Below are 23,977 nucleotides of genomic sequence, written 5' to 3'. Positions count from 1 at the left end.
AAGGTGAAGGGTTGTCAGTCTCTTAATTATGTTATGTAATGTAAGACTCCATCTTAACCAATGAAGGCAGAAACACTCTCCTGCTGGCCTTAAAGAAGCAAACAACCATGCTGTGAACTGCCTATGGAGAGAAGTGACCTGTAAGAGCTGAGGGCTTCAACCCTACAGTTGTGAAGAACTGAATTCTGCCAGCAACTTGAAGGAGCTGGGAAGTGGATCCCAAGTGGCCAATGAGAATGCAGCTAGCCAGGCCCCTGAATTTTAGCTTGGTAAGTCTCTGAACAAAGAAATCAGCTAAGCTGTGCCCAGACTCCTAACCCATGGAAACTGTGAGATAATAACATGCTATTTTAAGACAGTAAATTTGGGGTAATTTGTTACACAGCACACAGAACTAATACAGGGGAGATGAAGAAAACTCATTTGATTGCTTCTCCTTTATCAGCTGAGAAAGAAAATGATCTGTTGATGGGTGTGTTTGAGTGTACCTGTGTCTATGGCATGGGGGAGAGAATACAGGACTCTAAGCAGTATTATCAAAGAAGATGGATTATAAAGAAAAAGAGCAGACCAATCTCCATGAGGGCAGGGATCATGACAGAGTAGGTGCTTAATAAATACTGTTAAATAAACTAATTTTTGTTGCAGTTAGCTGTATCACTGTTTGATGCATCTATGTAACCTTACCCAGTCTTTCAATGCCAATGCCCAAAAGACAATTTTGTTAGGGTGTATAAACAACTGATTTATAAGGAACATACAGACAGCAGGAGATACTTTTAGTTACTGTCTTTGATGTAAAGTAAGACAGAGGAAAAAAAAAGCAGACAGTGGATCTGAACTTTCACCTGGGGTTGTCAACACCACAGTTACGTTACTACAACATATTTCAAAATGTGAATAATGCATCTTTCCAATTAAATCAATCAGTTGTACAAAAACCAGAAAATGGAAAGAATACTCTGGTAGGATTTAAATTTTATGTATATCCTGGTTCCTCTAATATCCTCTAAGAAATTAAAACAAACAAACAACCATCTGATATATATACACAAGACATTCCTTGGTATACTCCTTAGATAAGTAACCCAACACATCACAGTGCAAAGAGGACTGGATTGAGTCAGAAAATCGGGCTGCTGATCCTAGCTCTGCATTTTCTAACTGTCTGAAGATGCTCCACTTTCTTAACAGCTTTGAGTCTCTGTTTGTCTCATTATTCAAATGGGAAAAGCAAACACACTTGCAAAGCTGTTACATGCATTAGGAATAATAAATGCAAAGAACCCAACATACTACTTAGTGAGGAGCGAAATTTGAGAATATACTACATATGAGGAGGGAAATTTTAAAAGATTAATACATAACACTAACCATTATTTACTGAGTGCTTAGTTGGTGATCTTGTAAATCTCAGAATTCTCAAGTATGTCCTCATATGTAGTATTTTTTTAAATTAAAATTTAAAATAAAAATATATTAAATCAATTAGAAAAATAAAATTTAAAATCCTCTTAAGTGTACAGCACCTGAATACAGATACCATGATGTCTAAGAAGCAACATTTGGAAGGGACTATCAGCTCTGAAAGGAGGTCTCTCAGCTGGAGAATCTGGTATACTGAGCAAGCTTTGCTGCCTTAGTGCTGGCTGGTCACCTGACCACTCCTACCCACTTCTGAGAAATCAGCCCCTTAGCCTTAAGCAAAATCAGTCCTACTACCCAGGCCATAGCTGACTGGTCCAGAGATCAGTGCCAGAGGCAAAGCTATCACAGAGCGACATTCTATGACTTAACAGAATCAATTAATCACCTCCTCTCTGTCTCAGGGAAAGGAATAAGATCTGAAATACCATAAGAGAGATCTTGAGAGGAACCAAAATACCCCACACTTGTTTACCAAAAGATCAGAGAGGTCAGTGTATGTTTTCCTCCTCCTTCCCCGTAATTACTTAAAGTTTTTTTGTTTTTTTTCCCCAGCAGATCTCTATTTCTTGCAACCTAAGTAAGGCCAAACAAATACAACTAAAAAGTATTACACTGAGTAATCTATTAAACATTTTTCACTTTGAAGAGAGGGTGCAGTTCACTGGAGAAAGAAATTCCATTTGCAAAGAAAGCCAAAGACCATGAAAAAAGTTGGACTGCAATGCAAATTAATAACTTACAGCACACTCTAAGGGTAGAGTTTCATACAGATAAGACTCCAAATCAACCTGTAAATTTTCATAACAAAATGCCAACATGCCACCTAAATCTCGCTGACACTCAGCTAGATGAAAACTCTAAAACACAAACTCTCCCTGTGTTAGTAACAGAGAATGTCTCTCCGTCACCTGATATTTGAAATACCTCTGTCACAGATTAGCAATATGCCAAACTTTTATTCCTTTACTTCCTCACTTCCCAAAATACATTCTATAAGAGTAACCCATGAGATGTTCCTAGGGAAATAATAAATAAAAATTAAATTTGAGAAATACTGTTTACAAAAAGTTCAGCAATTTCCATCACTACAGAGTTGGAGACTTTTCTATGCAAATCAATGCAGCTTTTCTCAAACTCCTGAAAACTCAAAGTACTGCTCCCCATAGAACATTCTGTGAGACTGATGCTCTATAGGAAATGTTGCCTTCCAGTATCTAAAGTATAGCAAGTCAGAGCAATAGAGAATTACAGAGCTGGACTCTACTTTATTACTCTATCCCTGAATTGACCCATCTTTATAAATTCTAATTCAATGAATTCTCAACCTGCTGTCAAAGGTAAGGATAAGAAATGGCCTTTGTGGACCATGTCCTCGCCATTCTTACAGAATCGCCATTGAAATATTATTCAAACACTGCTTGGCACCTCTTACATGCAAACTAATGATTCCTTTTTAAAAAAATAAAGTTTATATGACTTTTAGCATTTGTCTTTTGCCTTTGATTTCAGGAATCTTTGAAATAAGTGGTGTTCTCGAACACAGGGCCTTCACTAGGGGGGTTTCTGATATAATGACCACACTCCTTCCTCTTTCTCTTTATCAGCTGCCATGTGTCTCTTTACCTCTATCTCAAAAGTTTCATTTTTAATTTTATGCATCTCAAATTTCCTTTTTCTTTTGCTTGAGGAAGATTGTCCCTGAGCTAACATCTGTGCCTATCTTCCTCCATTTTATATATGGGATGCTGCCACCGCATGGTTTGACAAGCAGTGTGTATGTCCGTGCCCAGGATCTGCAGAAGTGGAGTGCACAACCTTAACCACTATGCCACCAGGCCAGCCCCCCAACACTTCTTAAATGTAAAGAGGTCATAAAATATAAAACTAGTTTTGACACTCTTGGTTTTTCTGTAAATACTCAATAAACATGAAAAAAAAGATCTTTTCTAAAACTAAAGATAAAAATAGAAACATCATTACTAAAGACACAAATATTACTCATACAAAGGTGATGTCTCAGGCATTACTCACATGTATTTTTGAATATTACAAGTCTGTATTGGGTCCAGTCCCTACGGCCAAATTACCCTTCCCCCAGTTACTGTGGTTTGAGGGATAACAGAGGCTAAATTGAATGTGATAAAATGTCTAAACGACATTTAAAAAGGCTAAAGTGACAAGAAAGAGATAATAGTGGGGTGAAATGTGTAGGCCTTGAGTTTTTTAATACGCTAATGTACACAGCTGACCTGTACATGCCAGGTTGGTCCTAGAGTGTTAGGAATGAATTTGCTGAGTTTTTAAAGAACTTGCTGGTTCAGAAGCAGGAATAAGGAAAAAAAATCCAGAGCAAACGGAGAGCTTAAAAAAAGTCTCAGTAAGGTCATGTAGATCCAGAATTTAAATTAAAAACGTGCAGAACCTAGTTAGTTCAGTGAACTTATGCGAGCAATCTAAAACAGTGGTCTCCAACACAGTGTTCAGCCCCAGTGTATGAATAGCATGAAGTATTTCACGGGGGAGCAGGAATAAAGTAAAACACTGAGACCTCACTTGACCTTCATGTCCAGTGTCCTGAGTCACTTACTGTTGGGGGTATGTGGAAGGAAGAGAGGGACCTGCTGCCAGGTGGAAGAACCTCCCACCTTCCTTCATGCTCAGTGTACTTTAAAGCATTGTACTCAACTTGTTCCCGCTTAAGTGACTCTGCCAATTATAAATTTTAACTAAACCAGTCATCAAAAAATGGACAAGGGGCTTGAAAAGGTCCCTACCAAGAAGCAGATTCAAGATCACACTAATAAGCAAGTTTAAGCAAAGAGAAATAGAGGGGAGATGACACAGGTCCTTCCAGAATGAATTCATCATGAGCCACACAGAGAAGGACCAGGGGAGAAGATGGGCGAGACTAGGGCGTGTGAGTATGGGGACCGGGGGAGACACGTGTACACCACGGGCCTGGAGAATACCACCCATTCAGTAAATAAGTTAGGGTCTAAAGCTGAGTTGGGGAAAACAGAATAAAAAGGATGCTTGCTTCTCAAGGGAAATATGGGCGCACTAAGAAATACCCTTGGCCCACTTTACAGAACTAACCGTATGTCCTTGGGCAAGCTACTGTAACTGTATGAAACTCATTTAAAAGGTATGTAAAATGAAATGATCAAAATGAAGATATCTAATATTTCTTCCAGATCCAACATTCTACGACATAGGTAGAGGAATGGGAAAAAAAACAATGACAGCAAATCCGAAGATCAAGCCCAAAGAAGTGACAGTTAATGGAAACAGGGTGAAATAGTGTTTAAAAAAGCAGATGCAGACAAGCTCAATGAGTGGTGTGATTCTGTGAGCTGGTGGCCACCTGCACTGAAGGTAATCTGAATCCTCGAAGGTGGCTGTACCGAAACACGTGCACAGACACTGCGGAGATGCAAAGGACGAGAGTGCGTGTGGGCGCAGGGTTACCACTGGAGAACTGAAAGGGCAAGAGTCAAAGACGACTTCTAAGGGAAAAACTTTCTAAAACTAAAAATGCCACTTGAAGTGTGTGTGTTGGTGGGGTTGCTTTCACATTATGGGGGCATTCCTGGCCTTTAGTGGACAAAGAGGAAAGATGCAGAGGCCCTGTAATGTGCACAGAGCCACACACAATGGAGAATTGCTCTGCACTCCATATGCCTTACAAACGACTCAGCGGACATGCACTCAAGGAAAACACCTGCTACGGTGATCCAAGACTGGATTCTAACACTGCCCTTTTGCATGGGTTTTAACATATACTGAATTTTCTTTCCAGCAATGCACCTAATGGAATACTGCAATTTGCTGTGTTCAGAACTTTTATAAAAGTTGTTCATGGAAAACCGCATTACTGAAGTTAACTCTGCATTTCTGCCAACAATCTACTACTCAGTGTCCAGCTGTAGCTATGGCAATCAGTCGTTCTCTGTGTGTGTGTTTGTGGTTATTCTACCCCCACGAGCCTTCGCAGAGGTGCATGGCTGACCATTTACATACTGAAACACACAACGATTTATTAAAAATAATTTACTCATTTTGTATATTACACCATATTATTTATAGATTTTTAAAAATCTGTGTGCAGGAAAGTTACATTTTCTGTGACTTTTGTTTTAAGACAGGAAAAAAAGGCTTTACAAAATATGCATTTTAAAATAGGGTCACTGCTTCTGAGAACTTTTACTCCACAACAGGGGTTTTAAACAGTTTGGGTTCACAATGACTTTTCTGCCCTGAATGAAAACTATGGAGGAAAACTGTGTGGCAGACTGCTAATTGTCTCCCACTATTCGCTCCGTCCTTCATTCGCGTATAATAACAAACAGCAACATTAGAGACAATATTTCCCAGACTCTCTGCCAGGTAGTTGTGACCATAAGACTAAGTTCTCAACAGAGAATGTGAACAAACGTGATGTGTGTACCTTGTGCATTACTTGTGTAAGCTTGCCCTCCGCAATCCTTGAGCTAGAATGTGGATGTGCCAGCTGGGGAATGAGCAACTCTGAAGCGTAGACCTGCCTCATTACCATGGGCCAAGTGTCTACTTGCAGGCTCTTACACAGGAGAAAAAGTGCTATCATGTTTAAGCTGCCCTTTTTTGGAATTCTTTGTTACAGCAACATAGTCTCTACCTTGACGAAAATACCCTAGAAATAAACAAACAAATAGGCAAATGCATGCGCGCGTGAACACACACACACACACACACACACACACACAAATGCTGCACGGCATTTCAGGCATTTAATAGACCCCTGAAGCCTTTTTTGGTGCTCTGAGCTAAAAACTTTGTAGAAGTTGGGGGCAGCTAAAAAGTCTCTCAGGAAAACTAGCTTAAAAAATATCAGAAGGGCTTTTGTTTTAGAGCAGCTACAAGGAAACTCATTTTGTCAGCCAATTTTGCAAGCTACAGGCAAAACAGACAAGTATTCTGGAGTATAAAAGCATGATTAAATGACTGGCTCCTTCCCCGAAAACCTAAATTCTTCCATATCTCTTATCTCTCTGTTCAGGCCTGCAAGCAAGTAATCTTAATGAATGTCAAGCTTTATTTAGGTGTGTCAATGTAAATACCAGGAGTAACAATCATTTAGACTCTAAAACTATAATACGATTCTTCTTTAAATGGCAGGAATTACTAAAATACCGTCAGCCATATTCTCTGTCAATTAAAAAGGATGAGTTTCTAAAGCAAACATATCTTGCAGTAAATCTATAAAGTAGAAAACAAAGAGCCAAAACCGTACTTCGTGATTAAAAAATACACTTAAAAAGAGTATGAGAAGAAGTTTAGCAAAATAACAGCAACTGTAGAATCAACAATAGTTCTCAAATTTTTGTCAAAACAACATTATCTGTTTTCCCTTGAATTCTATATCTCATCTTAGCAAGCAAACAATAATACCTAAAGAATAATCTATTGTCCATCAACTAGAAATTGCAGGAGTATGAGGACCTACTTAATTAATTTCATATAGTACGGAAACACAGGAAAATAAGAATTGCACATTTTACGACTGTATCGCTGTTTTTTCCAGCAACTGTAGGAATGCATTGAATTTTAATCTTTTTGACAGAAGTTTTGTATCACTGAATGATATACAACTGACTAGGTAAAAAATGTGAGAATGTGGGAGCCCTAAGAGGCATTCTTAGGGAAGCCATACTGTAAAAATGCAGCATCGCCCCTGCAAAGGATACCCACACACAGTCCCTGCCCCCAACACAAAGCTATCTGATGCCACCATATGCTCTCACCCACAGGCCACATATGACCTACGTGCAAACAATCAAATCAACTGCCAAATGTACTCAAATGATAAAGGGGAGAGATGGCTTTTAAAATTCCAAACTGTTTAAACATCAGTTACCACTGGCACAATTCATTATCATAATAACTGAAAAATGTTTCCATCTAATGAAATAATAACTGCACACTGACAAGTTAACAATGTGTCATTTGGGAGTTCAGATAGCCCATGATATAGTTCCTACCTCATAAACGGGGATAAAATGCAGTTAAATAAATATTGTACACAATTAGGCAAGGGGAGCCAAACTAAATTCTGGAAGAAAATCATGTATAATTTGAAAGCCAATCTGAGGCATATGGCACAAAATCAAATCAAAAAATTAAATAGGAAGAATATTCATCGAATTTGCATATAAAGGCCAAAAAAAAAAGAGTAAATGTGAATGCCGTCAACATTAGAAATAAAAAGTGATCTATTTCCCTAAAAGGAGTAGAGAAATTATGGCAATAAAATAAATTCAAACATCTCTTTACAAAATAAGATGTAATTTAGTTAATTTAGAAATCAATTCAAGAAAAACTATGATATTTACATTCATTCTAAAATGACAAAATTGCTCTCTTGGACTAAATACAGGAAACTAAATAGAAAATCTAAGCGAAATAATAAATCTGGGAAAATGAAAAAAAATAAGAACATTTTAAAACATTAGAGAAAAAATACAACGATATGCATAAGACTTAAGGTGTTTTATATCTAAGTTTATTTTATAATTTTTTAAAACTTTTGTAAAATAAAGGCTTAGTAAAATATTTCTTTTCCAAAAACATTGAAATAAACAAAATTTTCCAAATATTCAATAAAGAAATAGAATAAAAAATTTAATATGGCCAGGTAAACTGAAAATCCATATAGTACATTATACGGTTAAAGAAAATAATTTGATGCACAACTCTCTCAAGTTTGCAAGAAAAAATGAGAAAGTGAAATTAAAGTTTTCACCAAGAGATCTGTATCTAAATAAGTAGGAAATTCTAAATTAGATAATCAAATCAAGGACACAAATTCAAGGAAAATTTATATTGGTTTGAATCAATACTTTTTAAAAAGATGACTACAGAGATATAGGTCTTTAATAAGACTAAGAGGGAGAATCTACTTTTCGTGTCTTTGAACATATAATTCGGAAGCTCATAAGTACCCCTCTCCAAGTGAACTATGATCAAGTGAAAGAGAAAACTCAAATTAAAAAAAAAGTTAATCATGAACAACTCTTTCTAGTCAAGACAATCCAATTACGGATGCATTTTTTTAAACTGAAACTAATGCTAATTACAGTTTCCTAGCTGACCTTAATGAGTCACCAATGAAACAAGGTACAAGAAGTAGGGGAAAAATAACACACTTCATCCAGATCAAAAGCTGTGACTCAGCTTTGAAGCCAGACCTACTAACCTCATGGTGTGATGGGCTAGGGGTGGTGGTGGTGATTATGAAGTGGTGGTGGGAAGGAGGAGCAAGATAACTCCAGTTGCAAGGGTGAAAGACCAAATTGGCTATTACAGAGCCAAATTATGGGAAGAATACTTTTTTTAAAAAGTTTTTATAACTTTTTATTGAAGTGTAACATATATAGAAAGTGAACAAATCACAAGAATATAGCTTGATTCATTTTCACAAACTGAACACTCTGATGTTATCAGCATCCAGATGAAGAGCAAGCAGTAACAGCACTCAGAAGTGCTACCTCCCAGGTACTAATCCCCAAGGAGAATATAACACCATGGATAAGTTTTGCTTGCCTTTGGCCTTTCCAGAGATGGAATTACACAGTACATATACTTTTGTATTGGGCACTCATGCTCAACATACTTGTGAGATTCACTGATACTGTTGCATGTTGAGGTAGTTCATTTGCTCTTATTGTGGTAAATTCACACTGAAATACTACACAGCAATTTCTTTGTCCATTGTGCTGTTCATGGATATTTCAGTAGTTTCCAGGTTTTGAATCTTGTGAACAGTCTGGCCGTATAAACATTTCTGCTCAGGTCTTTTGGTAAATATATATAGCATTCCATTGGTTATAAACGTAGGAATTTAAATTCTGGGTCAACTTCAATAAATATTCTCAAAGCATTTTTCAAAGTGCTTGCATACTCCCAGTAAAGCAAGAGTTCCATGTGCTTCACTTCTTCACCAACATCTGTTATGGTCTATATATGTTTGGGGGTTTTTTTCAGGAAGATTAGCCCTGAGCTAACATCTGCCACCAATCCTCCCCTTTTTGCTGAGGAAGATTGGTCCTGAGCTAACATTGTGCCCATCTTCCTCTAATCTATATGTGGGACATCTGCCACAGCATGGCTTGACAAGTGGTGCTAGGTCCACACCTTGGAACCAAACAGGGGAACCCCAGGCCACCAAAGCAGGAAACTTAATCACTGTGCCACCGGGCCAGCCCCATATGTTTTTTTATTTTTATGTTTGTTTGCTTGTAATATTAGCCATTTTCCTTGATGTGTAGTTGTATTTCATCACAGTCTCATTTGTGTTTACTTGACTAATGAAGCTGAGCTTTTCATGTCTACTGACCATTTTCATAACATGCTTTTTGAAGTGCCAGCTCAAGTTTTTTTCCTAAATTGACAAAAATTATTAGCATAACAAGTAAATTTAGCAGAATTGTTGAATCATAATCCATAGAAATCAATGTCATCATTAAATGCCAGCACCAAATAGAAAATGAAATTTTAGAAAGATACTATATACAATAGTGTGAACACCCTTTTGAAATAAATCAATCCAAATGAAACATGTGTGAGACCATCTACACTAGTGGTTCTCAACCTCTTGGCCTTGGGAGATTTGTCCCCTATAGGATAGTCAGCAATATCTAGAGAATACTGTTAATTGTTAGGACTAGAGGTATGGGATGCTGCTGACATGTAGTGAGCAGAGGCCAGGTGTGCTGGCAAACATCCTATGCTGCACAGGACAGACAGCCTTCCCCAAGCCACTGCCCACCCTCCCAGTAGAAGATGATCCAGCACAAACTAGCATTAGTGCCAAGGTTGAAAAACCCTGCTGGACACTGAAAACTACAAAACATTAAAAAAAATGAAAGAAGATCTAAGTAAATGGGGGAAACGGGGTACATACAATGCTTATGGATTGGAAGACTGACTATTGTAAAGATGTCAGAAGGGTATGAGGAAATTCTTTGGGGTGACGAATATGTTCATTATCTTAATTGTAGTAATGGTTTCATGGATGTATACATATGTCAAAATTAATCAACTTGTACACTTTCAATGTGTGCAGTTTATTTTATGTCAATTATACTTCAATAGAGCTGTTAATTTTTTAATTCTCAAAAAAACAATTTACAAAAACTGAATTTAAGAGAAATTCTACATTTACTAAGGAAATTGAATCTATAATTACAATTTTATTTATTTATTTACTTATTTTTGCTTGAGGAAGATTCACCCTGAGCTAACATCTGTGCCAATCTTCCTCTATTTTGTATGTGGGTCACCACCTCAGAATGGCAGCCGATGAGTGCTATAGGTCCGTGCCTGGGAACCCAAACCCAGGCCGCTGAAGCAGAGTGCCGAACTTAACCACTAGGCCATGGGGCTGGCCCTGAATCTATGATTACAAGTTTTCCACAAAGAGATCTCAAGGCCTAGATAACTTTACAAGTGAATTTCTCCAAATATTTTGAAAAGAAATAATAATCTTCTATAAACTTTTCCATCAAATAGAATATTTACTAAGTGATTTTAATATGCCAGCATTACTTTTACTAGCAAAATCTGACAAGAACATTACTTGAAAGGAATATTACAGGCCAAATTCTCCCTCAAACATAAAAGTCAAAATCCTAAGCAAAAATTAGCAAATTGCATTTGTGTGTGTGTGTATTTTGTTTCTTCCAGGAATAAAACTTTGTTTACTATATGAAAAACAATTGGTTGTTTATCACATTAATATAATAAAGGATAAAACAATCATCTTAATAGATGCAGAAAATACTATTTGTGATTAAAACTCAGAAAACTAGGAAAAGAATAAAACTTCCTTAATATGATAAAAAACTTCTATAAAAAATCTGCATTAAGCTCCCTCCATAAAGGTGAAAGAGAAAAATCTTTATTCCTGAGATTGAAAACACGATACAGGTGGAAGCTATCACCACTTCTATTCAACACTGTACTGAAGATATTATCCAGAGCAATCATGTAATAAAGATATAAGCATTTTAAAAGAATAAATAAAACTGTAATTATTAGAGACAACATAATTGTATACTCAGAGAATTCATAAGAAACTATACACTTTAGAATTAGTAAGTTACCACATTCACGGGGAAAAATCAATATATAAAAATTTATTTCTATCTCTTCAACATAAAACAGAAACAATTTAGAATAGCAGCAAAAAATCAGCAGTTAAGTAGGAACAAACCTATTAAAAGATGTGTAACGCCTTTCCTAAGAAAACTACCACAGTTATTAAGAGACATTAGAGAAGACCTAAATAAACAAGAGGACAAGCTAGATTCATGAATTAGAAGATTCAAGGTGGCAAAAGTTTTAACTCTTCCCTAAATTGGTCTATATATTTGATGCATTCCCTAATCTAAAACCATGGACTTTTATGGAAATTGATACTATTCCAAAATTTCTACAAAAATATAAAAGGCCACTGATAACCAAGAAATAAAACAAATTTGGTGGACTGCCTCTACCAGATATTAAGCTACCAATAATCAAAATAAGATGATTTGGGTACAAGAACAGACAAAAAGACTAATGTAAAAGAATAGAGTCTAGTACAAGCACACATATCTGGTCACTTGTTTTTAACAAAGGTGACATTGCATTGCAGTGGGGGAAAGAATGGCCTTTTCAATAAAATGTGTTTGGCAAATCGGATATCATATAAAACAAATCAAACAATCTGTATGTCATACCACACTCACATTCAACCCCCGGTGATTTCTAGATCTAAATGTAAAGGTATCACAAGGACATCTGTCATCATAATACAGAAAGGCTTAATATATCAACAAATTTGGTATATTAAAATTAAGAACTTCTCTTCATCAAAGGACACTATTTAGAGGATCAAAAGACAATACACAAGAACTGCCACAAATCAATAAGAAAAAGATGACCCAATAAAAAAAGTGGACTAAAGACTTGAACTCGTAATTCACCAAAGGGGATATCCAAATATCCAAAAACATATAAAATGTTGCTCAACCTCATCAGTCACCAGAGAAATGAAAATGAAAACCACGACATAAAATTATAAACACTGAGACTGGCCCCATTGCTCAGTGGTTAAAAGTTCCGTGTGCTCTGCTTCCGGAGCCTGGTTTGCAAGTTCAGATCCCAGGCACGGACATACTCCACTCATCAGCCATGCTGTGGAGGCATCCCACATACAAAATAGAGAAAGACTGGCACATATGTTAGCTCAGGGCTCATTTTCCTCAAGCAAAAAAAGAGGAAGATTGGCAACGGATGTATGCTTAGGGCAAATCTTCCTCACACACACACACACAAATTATAAACACTGACAATATCCAGTCGTGGTAAAGATGTGGAATAGACTGAATGTTCACATACTCCTGGTGGAATTGGGGTCACCACTTTGGAAAGCTGTTTAATACTATTTTTAAACACTGAATATATGCAATATATGCAGTCTATGATCCAGCAATTAGACCCACAGGCATATACCCCAAGGATTTTTGGATGTAGGGGAACCAAAAAACATAGATAAACAAAGTGTTCAGAGCAGTGTTACTCAAAACAGCCATAAACTGAAAACAACCCAAATGTCCATCAAGAGAACCCATGAGAAAACCATGGCATGATCACTCAGTGGAACACTACACAGCAATGAGAATTAATTACTGCCACAGACAGCAAAATGTACGAATCTCACAAACAGAACATTTAGCTTAACAAAACAGAGTACACACTGAATCATTTCATTTATATAAAGTTCAAAAACAAACAACACTAGTCGATGGTGATAAAAGTCGGGATCGCGGGTTCCTTTGAGTGACAGTTAACTGAAGGAGGCAAAGAAGAGCTCCAAGTGCGAGGGAACGCCCCCTCTTTAAAACTATGCGTGCCAGCTATAAGGGTGTGCTCACTTTTTAAAAATGTATAAAACCATGCAATTATCAGATGGGCACTTATCAGTATGCATGTTCCAATTCAGTAAAACATTTACATAAAAATAAGGAATAATTATGTTTTCCTTCCATTACTCGCTCATTTTAAGAAATAGCTGACTTACTGAACAGCAAGAAAGATCGATGTGGTGACTGAGGCAGACCTAACATTGACAAAATCAGAAATGACCAGGGTAAATTCAGGAGCTCGCTTAACATAATGTAGGTTTAACCTTTTTTGTAATTATCTGTCATTTGGTATGTGTTTTAAAAAATCTAGAGTAAAACTTCACTTTGCTGCTGAATATAGTTTCTTTTATACAAAGTGAAAGTTTATAATAATTAATTGATGATATCTTTTAATTTAAATAAAATTGTCAAACATTTGGTAATAAAGAAAACGTTCTCAGTTAAATAAAAAAAATTGCAGAATATCTTCAAGTTTTGGAAATGGAACTGTGTAAAGTTGGTGCATCCCAATACTATTTTTTCCCCAATGAAATGTATTCTTAATTGATATTAAAAACACAATAAATGTTAGCTTCATTAATGCTATAAAGCTATTTTGTCTTTTGTAATATAAAGCGTATGCATGTGTATTTTAAGATATGCAGAAAACAAAAATATTTCTTAAGAATCGAATCTATATTAGCACTGAAATATATTAACATAATAAACATATCAAAGCTATTAAACATATCAAATAATATCTGAGATCAATAAGAGCTTATTCAGTCCTGTTTAACAGGTTTTTTCCTAGCTTCCTTCTTTTCCTTTCAATGGAATCTCTGAATAGATAAAACATTAGATGAATAATTTAAATGAGAACACAGAGTACAAAAAGTAACATTCTGGAAACAATCCCAAGAGGAGATTAAAGAAAATGGGGAAATTGAACCACATGAAGGATTTCCTCAACCCTCCATCAATGCATTCTTTCCTTGTTTCACTCACCATTTATTTAATGATATCTCTATGTACAAAACACCAGATTTAAATAACCAAAACGTTGGCACTAAAACATCAATTAATAAAAACAAATCTATAAAGGCTTGATGCAAAATTACTTTAGGCAAGAAAAACAAATGAAACATACGTGTACTCTAAGTATCATTATCACCTCTGAACTCCCACATTTCAATGGCATACTTCTGTTGTAGAACTTAGCAAACCCTTTTTGAAGACTGCATATATGACTTGTCTTCTAGACTGTAAAGTCCTTGAGTACAGGTATCCACTCATTAATTTTATCCCCACAGCCCACCAAAGAGATGGAATACTTAGAAACAGGCTCAGTGTTTATGAGACACAAAATGCAATTTTATTGTGACCACTGAAAATCTAATGTAAATTAATTATCCCATTCTCCAAAACAAATATAAACTCCTCAAAATTATAGAAAATAATAATAAATTAAAGGTATAATCAAAAGAAATATTCTCCTTCTTTGAGGAAAGGGTACTTTAAACAATTACCACAAGTAATTAATATGAGTATTAATAAGGGAAACTCTCAAGCTCTCTGTGTCTTCAGGTTATCCATACTTTACCAAAACCCTCTCTTTACAAGCTTCCACAATATAAAAAAGCTTAGCAAAACTGCAACTTTCCTCTCTGAAGTCTGAATGTGAAATGTAATCTAAGATGATAAGAAGAATTTAAAGCAGTTTTTTGAGGTGTTTTTACTCATAGAAATAAGATGTTAATCTGAATTTCATTGAAAAAGTATTCTTCATTGAATACCTACCACCTTAGAACACATAACAAAATATCCATGCATTATTAATATGCCATTTGGGGGAAAAGGATGGTTTATTTAATAAATGGCTTTGGGATACTCTGTAATACAGCAAAGAAAAACAATTTGAACCAACATTTATTACTATATATAAAAGTTACATTAAAAATCTAAAAGTAGTAGAGTTCCAGTTGCAGAATGGTGGTGTGAAGAGCTCTGTGAACCCATTCCCCAGTGAAACCACCATACTGGTGAAAATTATTTTAAAAAACAACCATTTCTCCTAAGAGAATATAGCAAATGAAGAAACAGTTATTCAAAAAATCTACTAAATCTTGGTAACTACAGCAAGACTCTGTGCCACTTAAACCCCAACCCACTCCTCCACCCAACAGGTCCCTGTGAAAGAAGCTCCTCTCCAGGTGGTGTGGCCAGGAAGAGGGGCTCCCTTTCCTCTAAGCTCCCAGTAAAGAATAGAGTAACTCAATGGGAGGGACAAGTCAATAGCACTTCTCATCCCCTCTAGCCCTCAGCTGCAGAGGCTAAATTCCTGGCAAGCATAGCCAAGAGGTCAGGGGCTCGTTTTCTCTCCCCAGTGATCACGCAGGAGTGGTGGCTCTACCCCAGGTATGGCAGCCAAGAATCCTGGGACCCTGAACGCCCTCATCCAGCTCACTCATAGAGTGGAGGTTCCATCCCAGCAGAGGCAAGATGAGAAGACCAGAGGCTACCACCTTCACCCAACGCTCTACTACTGAAGAAAGTGTCAATCTTGTCCCAAGTTCTGGAACAGTGCTTCTAGATTTTTCCCAGGTGGAGAGGGAGTCCATAAGAACAGAGAGCTTCTAAGGTCTCCTAGAAGGAACTGACTTTACTTAAAACAGAGTGTAGGGAAGCTCAAGCCAAAGGGTGTTCTTGAAACGACTGGATATTTTGCTGGTGAGCAATTAAGAGGAGACTGGTAGCTCTCTGAAAGCAGCAAGCTAAACCACAGGTCAACTAGTTTACCAGAGAGAATCAGGGAAAGAGACAGCTAAGAAGCACCCTCCTAGGGTCCAAACAAACCTCAAAAACTGGCCTCAAAACTATCCCTGCAAAGTGGGGGGAGGGGTTCTAGTTTAATTGGATCACACTGTGCAGAAATTTATGCCCCAGGGCATTGTTAAAAACAATAAAGCAGTTAGAGCCTAAGGAGCCTAATTGAGCCTAAGTGCTGGATGCCTACCAAATGAGACTGCAAAATCTTTGAGCACAGTCACTATATCTACCCATGAATTTCATCCCCATTGCTTACCAAGGAAACAGAACACTTAGAAGCAGGCTCACAATGTTTATGAATGGCAAATGTAATTTTATTGTGACCACTGAAAACCTAATATAAACTAATGATCCCATTCCCCAAAGCAAATATTAACAAACTCCTCAAAATTATGATAATGATAAAATAAGTTATAACCAAAAGAAATACTCTTCTTCTTTAAGGAAAAAATACTTTAAACACTTACTGCATTTAACATAGGTATTTATAATAGTTTAACAGAGAGGTCAGGGAAAGAAACAGAGAGCTCCAGCATGACTATGATCATGGCCAAAGCTGTGCCCTTAGAGAAGCAACATCAGAGGCTTCAGACTGCAGGGAAAATCAATTGCAATAAAATAATCCAGTCAAGTCTCTAATCGAATTAATAAGAAAACAACAACAAAAAGAATCCCTGGAGAGGGGAGTTGGATCAGTATACAGATTTTACAAGATATAACGTAAAATGTCCAGAAAGGGAGGGAGGCACAAATAAACAGGAGTGACCCATCAACTGGAAAACAATCAGGCAAGAAAACTGCCTGTGAGAGGCCCTGATGTTGGATTTAACAGAAAAAAGCTTCAAAGCAGCCATTACAAATATCTTTAATGAACTAAATAAAATCATGTTTAAATAAATTGAGGAAGGTACAACGACTATGTTTCATCAAATAGAGAATATCAATAAAATAGAAAATGACTATGAAAAAGAACCACTTGTTAATTCTGGATTAAAGAGTTAAAGAAACTAAAATGAAAATTTCCCTAGAGGGGCTCAGTAGTAAATTTGAACTGGCAGAAGAAAGAATCAGCAAACTGGAAGACAGAGCACTAGAGATTATGCATCCTAAAGAAGAGAGAGAAAAAAGAATTAAAAAAGGAACAGAGCCTCAGAGAAATGTAGGACACAATTAAGTGCACCCAGAAATGGGTACAGGAGTAGCATAAAGAGAGGAGAGAGAGAAGGGGCAGGAAAATATTCAAAGAAATGATGGTCCAAACTTCCCAAATTTAATAAGAAACATTAATGTACAAATCAAAGAAGCTCAACATACTTTAAGCAAGATAATGTGAAGAGATCCACACCCAGATATATCATAGTAAAAATGCTGAAAGCCAAAAAGAGAACTTTGAAAAAAGCAGGAGAAAAATGACTTGTTATGTACAAGGGAACAACAATGACATGAACAGTTGACTTCTCATCAATCCAAAAATGAAATTAAGAAAAAAAAATCCATTTACAATAACATTAAAAATAATAAAATACTAAGGGATAAATTTAATAAAAGAAATGCAAAGCTTACACTCTGCAAACTAAAAAACAGTTGAAAGAAATTAAAGGATATCTAAATAAATGGAAAGATCCATGTTGATGAATGAGAGGATTTAATATTGTTAAGATGGTAATACTCTCCAAAGTGATCTACAGATTTAAGACAATTCCTACCAAAATTCCAGCTGGCTTCTTTTGACAAGCTGAAATTGACAAGTTATTCCTAAAATCCATAGGGAAATTCAGGGTCCCAGAATAGAGAAAACAATCTTGGGGGGAAAAAAAAACTGCAGGACTCATCCTTCTAAAATCTAAAGGAAAAAATTTTTAAATATATATATAAAAAAAGATCAGAATACTTTGGAGGATATTTGGGGAATACATTCTTTTTTTTTCCTGAGGAATATTTGCCTTGAGCTAACATGTGTTGCCATTTTTCCTCTTTTTGCTTGAGGAAGATTCGCCTTGAGCTAACATCTGTGCCAATCTTGTTCAGAATATATCAAGCTAGACATGAAACCTCTCATCATAAAGGAAAACTAAGAGTTTTGTAGAGCTACTAATAACTAAAAAAAAAGACAAAAGATGATAAATGTTTTGGGAAAAATCTCCTAAACCTCTTTATCGCTGTAACATTTAATCACATATACATTATGCTGACCCACCTCCCTCCTTCCAGCCTGCTCGTCCATATACTCCTACTATGATCATTCATGAACTCATTAGGACCCGCTGTCCACTCATCCCTTTACTCTCACCCAGCCAACTGTCACTCTTCTTGCGTCATTCCCCCTCTTTCCAAGTTTAGATTTTCTGGTCTGCCATGTTAAGATTCTCGCCCTTCTCATCATTTAGATATACCCATATGACAAAAGCCCAATCCACAGTAGACCTTCTGATTCCACAGCTAGTACTTTTGGAAAAACATCACTCCTTTAAGCAGACAAGCTTAATAATTAAGTCAACTCTGGGTCCCTTATCACTTTCTAGCCAGACAACTGTGCTTCTTTCAGTGAACTCCTTTGTCGCTCTTCAATGACTATTTCAAACTCCATTCTCCTCAAGCTTTTTACCTTCCTTCTTATTCTCATCCTGCCCATCGCTATCTGTCCATGATTTTGACTTCTTTTCTAGGGGAGAAAAGAAGCTGTGGGGATCAGACAGGAAGTCCCTGGACTTTCCACTACCAAACTTAACATCCATCTTCTTCACCCACTTTCTTCTTCCCTTTGTTTTTCTGGAAATGGTGGCTCTGCCTTCCTTCTAAAGAAAATCTCTCCACCAGCACTTTGATCACTACCTTCTCCACCCCTGTCCTTTAAGGGATCATAATAGTAAGCAATCAATTTCCATTTTATCTTGATTATTTAACTGCTCCTTCTGGGACTTCTATCCTTTTGATCACTAAACATACTAAATCCTCTCCTACGTGAAAAAATAAATCAAACAAACAAAATCCCATCTTTCTCCCTAAATTATGCTGCTCCAGTTATCCTTATGACTATTCCACTTCATAACTAAATTTCTTTTTTTTTTCTTTTTTAAAGATTGGCACCTGAGCTAACAACGGTTGCCAATCTTTTTTTTTATTTCCGCTTTTTCTTCCCAAATCCCCCCAGGATATAATTGTATATTATCGTTGTGGGTCCTTCTAGTTGTAGTATGTGGGATGCCACCTCAACATGGCCCAACGAGCGGTGCCATGTCCATCCGTGCCCAGGATCCGAACCAGAGAAACCCTGGGCCGCCGCAGTGGATCGCGCGAACTTAACCACTCGGCCACGGGGCTGGCCCCCATAACTAAATTTCTTGAAAGATATGTATATACTCTCTACTTCTTTTCTTCTTTAACTCAATCCTCATCCTACCTCAATCTGGCTTTCTTCCTTAATAAATAAATTAAATGGTACTAAAAAGTATACAATTAGAAAGAAGGAGACAAAATGATCATTCTTAAGTGAAATGATTACCTGGGAAACTCAAGAGCATAAAATGAAAACATTAAAAACTATCAAAAATTGAGTACGATGGATAAGAAAAATATAGCTTTCATATACACAAAACTCACGAACTATATTACAGAAAAAAATTCCATTTATAATAACAATTTTAGAAAAAAATGGCCTCAATGTACTCAACAAGAAATTCTAAGATGTACTGCTCCATTTCTCTGTTCCTCTCTATATGCAGCAGAAAATGAAGGAGTTCTATGCAAATCCTCTCCTTCCAGCCTCTTTCGAAGCCACTCCAAACTAGTTTTTCCTCCCCACCATGCCTCCAAAATTGTTCTTGTCAAGATCACTGATGCACTGCATATGTGAAATCTGATGTTGAACTCTCAATCCTCATCTTATTCAATACTTATGAATTAAATAAATCACACCCTCCTCCTTAAATATTCACTCTCTTGACTTCAGTGATACACACTTTTGGTTTTCCTCTACCTCACATTAACTGGCTATTATTTTTCAGTCTCCTTTACAAGGTTAATCTCTTTTATTCAGTCATTAAGATTTGGAAATCTCAAGTCTTAGTCTTGGGCCCTCTTCTCATTCTATTCTATACTGCACATTATCTATATCCATGATTTTAATTAACATCTATATGTTGGTGGCAGCTAATTTTTTTCACTCCAGCTTAGAACTCTAGTTTAACCTTCAAACCTATATAGTCAACTTCTTATTCAAAATTTCCATATAGATTCCTCAAATGCACCTCAGATGCAACACGTCCAAAACCGAAAACATGCTCTCCTTCCAGTTTTACCTTCCTCAGTAAATGGTGTACACCATCCGTCTATTGGGCTAATGAGACACGGAAGCTGAGAGTCAGGGGAAACCAAGCCAGTTATAGTTCACAGGAAGAGAATCAGAGCACAAAAGAAGAGAACCAGAGCACCACAGAGAGAAAATGCTGGAGTTCTTCAGCTGAATGTTTATCACTACATGAACGTGAGGAAACCAACCACAGGCTGGGAAGAACTACCTGAAATGAACAGAGATAAGAGGGCCCTGTGCCCACAGTGTGTTCTCACGAGTCAGACTGGAAAAACACGTGCCTCAGTGATGGGGAAGAATGTGCCATAGACCGAGCGCCGCTCTGGTTCTGCCTAATATATCTTAAGATTCCAAGCATCAAACTGTTTTCAAATAACAACCTCGTCAAGAGCACTCATATGCCTGCTCACAGCTGTCTCCCTCTTCTTGACAACGATATTCCCAGGGAGCTTCCTGTACATTCACTCCTTCCATGTTGTTTCTCCTGCTAGACCCCAAGCTCCATGAAGGCGGATGCATGAAAGTCTCATGTAACGTAATATCCACCATGTCTAGCACACTGCATAGCCCACCATAAAATTTCAATTAACATTTGTAAAAATAACCAAATTCTCCTGAATCACCTTCAGTTTATTAATAGATATTGTTAAAATCATTTTTATCCTGTTTCAGTAACACACAGAGGGTCTTGTTCTCTGAACTATAACCCTGGGTCTCCCTTTTGAACAGCCAAACCCTTCCTCTGTCACATTACTGATCTGTCTTTTCATCGCAAGGCAGAGAGGTCGGTAGGTGTTGGGTCAGTATTAGATATTGAGATGGTTTCTGTCAGAAACTGTTGGATTTTGTACAAATCTTTCAGGTTCAGATAAGGGATGAGAAAAGAGCGCATGTTTACCTCATTGACGCTTCCCAAGCAGAGGACTGGCATTTGTGAGGAGCACAGATGGCTTCTTTAATAAAGAACATATTAACCATATATTTAAAGATACATCAGTGAGGCTAGGCCTCCCTAGGCTAGCAAAATGGGCAGCCTTTGGACACAGAATACAAGAAGGATATTTTCTGCAGTGGTAAACTTCTGCAATTTAGAGACTAAATTCTAGTGAACATGCCCGGAGAGCAGAGTCCGTAGAGAGATTTCTCCTCCTGAAGGTTCTCCCCTTGCCTCTGGCCCTGACATCTCAGAGCTGGTTTTGGCTAGGGCAAGTCTACAGTCCCTTCCAGTCAGATCCCAGTTTCCCTTTCCAGGCAGTCACTCATTTTGGCAATCTCTTAGCTCAATCTAGTCTCACCTTCAATTATCTCCTGCAGAAATTCCTCACACTTTTTGGCATCTGGATAGCATTCTTCACGTAGGTTCCAGGACTGATAAGGAAATACAAGGATGGGAAAAAGCCAGTATATTTTAAAGGGAACTTAGAACAAGGGTAGGGAATTAAATATGCATATTTATACTGCCACCTTAATCCAGAGCTTCAAATATTACTATACTGTTTGCTTCCTACTTATAATTGATCCTTTATTCCTTTATAATGATCTTCAATAAATTTTATAAATGGAATCAAAGTATTTTCTCAGGCAACTGTATTTTTCGAATAGGGTTTAATAACCACCAGGAGTTCTGAAGTTGATTTAATTAGTGAAATCAGCTTTCTTCCTTCTACCCTTAAGCCTAATTTAGGGGTGTGTCACTGCAGGACAGCTGTTCATAATGGTCCTTGGTGATGCTGGCATTAGAATGTCCCTTATTAAAATGAGATGTACTGATGTGTAATCTGCTACATGAATGACTCCATTTCTCACACTCTAGTCATTTGAGGGATAAAGCAAGGTTAAAGTTCCTTATTCTCCGCTCCTTTATAAACTGGCAGTTAAGTTTATGCATACATGTATTACTAAGTAATTTATATAACAAAAAGGTAATTATGTAAATATTAGATGACAATATTAAATATTTAATAATCCAATATGCCAGTAGTAGTTGATCATACATAGCCAAAGACATCCTCTCAGCCTATGAGGTTGCCACTTAGTAGCCTACACTATATAGAGGAGGAAAAAAGTGGTTTAACGCACAAAATGGGATGTTCTCCAGGTTAAATGAGTTTGTGCTCTTCAATTAACCACCTATGCCTGGGACTGAAATAAGCTCCATCTGTTAGATTGCCTATTATGTGCAATTACTCGCACATTCGTAATTCAATCCAGTCTAAACATTTTTTGACATACATTGAAGCAGATACTGATAAACAGGATTTGATGCTAACTAGCCAGTTGACAAAGAAATGAATAATAGCTAGATGAAATCACTTCCCTCCATAAGCATAAATGGTGAGAATGGAAATATCCAGGCGTGGTCTGCAAGGTTATCTTCGGCCATGATGATTTACTATCAGCAGTAAGTGACTTAGGCTAAAGGAATATTGGATTTCCTAAGTACTTTAAGATACGCTTTCAGAAGCAGGGAAAAAGCCAAAGTGTCAGTTCCATTAAAATAATTACATCTCAAGTACACCCTTACTTTTACCTAAAGGCTTAAGATACTAGCATTTTTTCATATCTTTAATGCTCCTGAATTTTTATAATCTGTTAGGTAAATTGACATTTCATTATATATGCTATTTGTAGAATAAAATAACAGTATAATTTTTAAATCAATATATACAGTACGTAGAGCAATCTCTAAGAGGAGCCTGAGTTATTGCAAATGTATGAGCTATTTCCACGGAGGAAAAAGATGGAAAGCCCTTTCCCATTTGCATTTATAAAGCCTGCGTGACTTCTTTAAATATATACACTGGTGCCAACAGAGCCATCAGAAATCAATAAATCACATTCTCATGTGCTGTAAAATGTCTGACACACACATTCATTTTCCTAGTCCAAAATTCTCTGCAAAAGGGACTGTGTAAATGTTCCATTTTAGTTTAATGACATTCTCCACAGTTAAAATTATGTGCATTATTGCCAGTGAGTGAAAAAACCTGAAGAGCACAAAGCTAGATAGGATTTTAAAGAGCCTACACAGTACATATCCTTCAGCAGCCAGTCATTTAACAGACCATAGACACACAGATATGAATGCAGAACAAAATTGGGAGATTAGTAAGAATGGATTGAAATGCTGCAATTACCATTTGGACAAAAAAAATAATAGGCATAATTTATTTAGAAGCAGCTGGGGGAGGGTCTTGTAAGTATCTGGAGAGACAGCCCTGATAGCCCCAATACCACCAAATGGAGGCAGAGAGGAACATCACTTAAAAATGATACAGATGACAGAAATGACAACAACCTATTCATCAGTGATGTTCAATACGAAAGTGTAATAAAAACTTAAATATGACTCCACTTTAGTTGACATTTATTCCACCAGCTGCCACATATTTTTAAAAGGTCACAAAATTGCTCTATGTAGACAGTTTATAAAGTACAAATTCTTAAAGAAAGGAGGGATCTGCTATGTATAATCAAGAAAGTTCTA

At 36.8% G+C, this 23,977-nt stretch overlaps 1 protein-coding gene across 3 annotated transcripts in view; it reads right to left on the bottom strand.

Annotated features, from left to right (window-relative positions):
* ASXL3 (ASXL transcriptional regulator 3) overlaps positions 1 to 23,977 on the bottom strand; it is a 168,769-nt gene that overhangs the window by 31,421 nt on the left and 113,371 nt on the right. The window contains exon 6 of one of the 3 annotated variants that reach the window (XM_070627553.1): positions 21,786 to 21,858. The exons of the other annotated variants lie outside the window; for them this stretch is intronic. The gene's annotated coding sequence lies outside the window, so the exon portion shown is untranslated. The remainder of the gene's footprint in view (positions 1 to 21,785; positions 21,859 to 23,977) is intronic. 3 annotated transcript variants of the gene reach the window in all.

The sequence above is a fragment of the Equus przewalskii genome, chromosome 7 (genome assembly GCF_037783145.1).
Source record: "Equus przewalskii isolate Varuska chromosome 7, EquPr2, whole genome shotgun sequence".
In the NCBI taxonomy this organism is placed as follows: domain Eukaryota; kingdom Metazoa; phylum Chordata; class Mammalia; order Perissodactyla; family Equidae; genus Equus; species Equus przewalskii.
The sequence above is the reverse complement of the archived record's forward strand: the minus strand, read 5'-3'. Positions and strand labels throughout refer to the sequence as shown.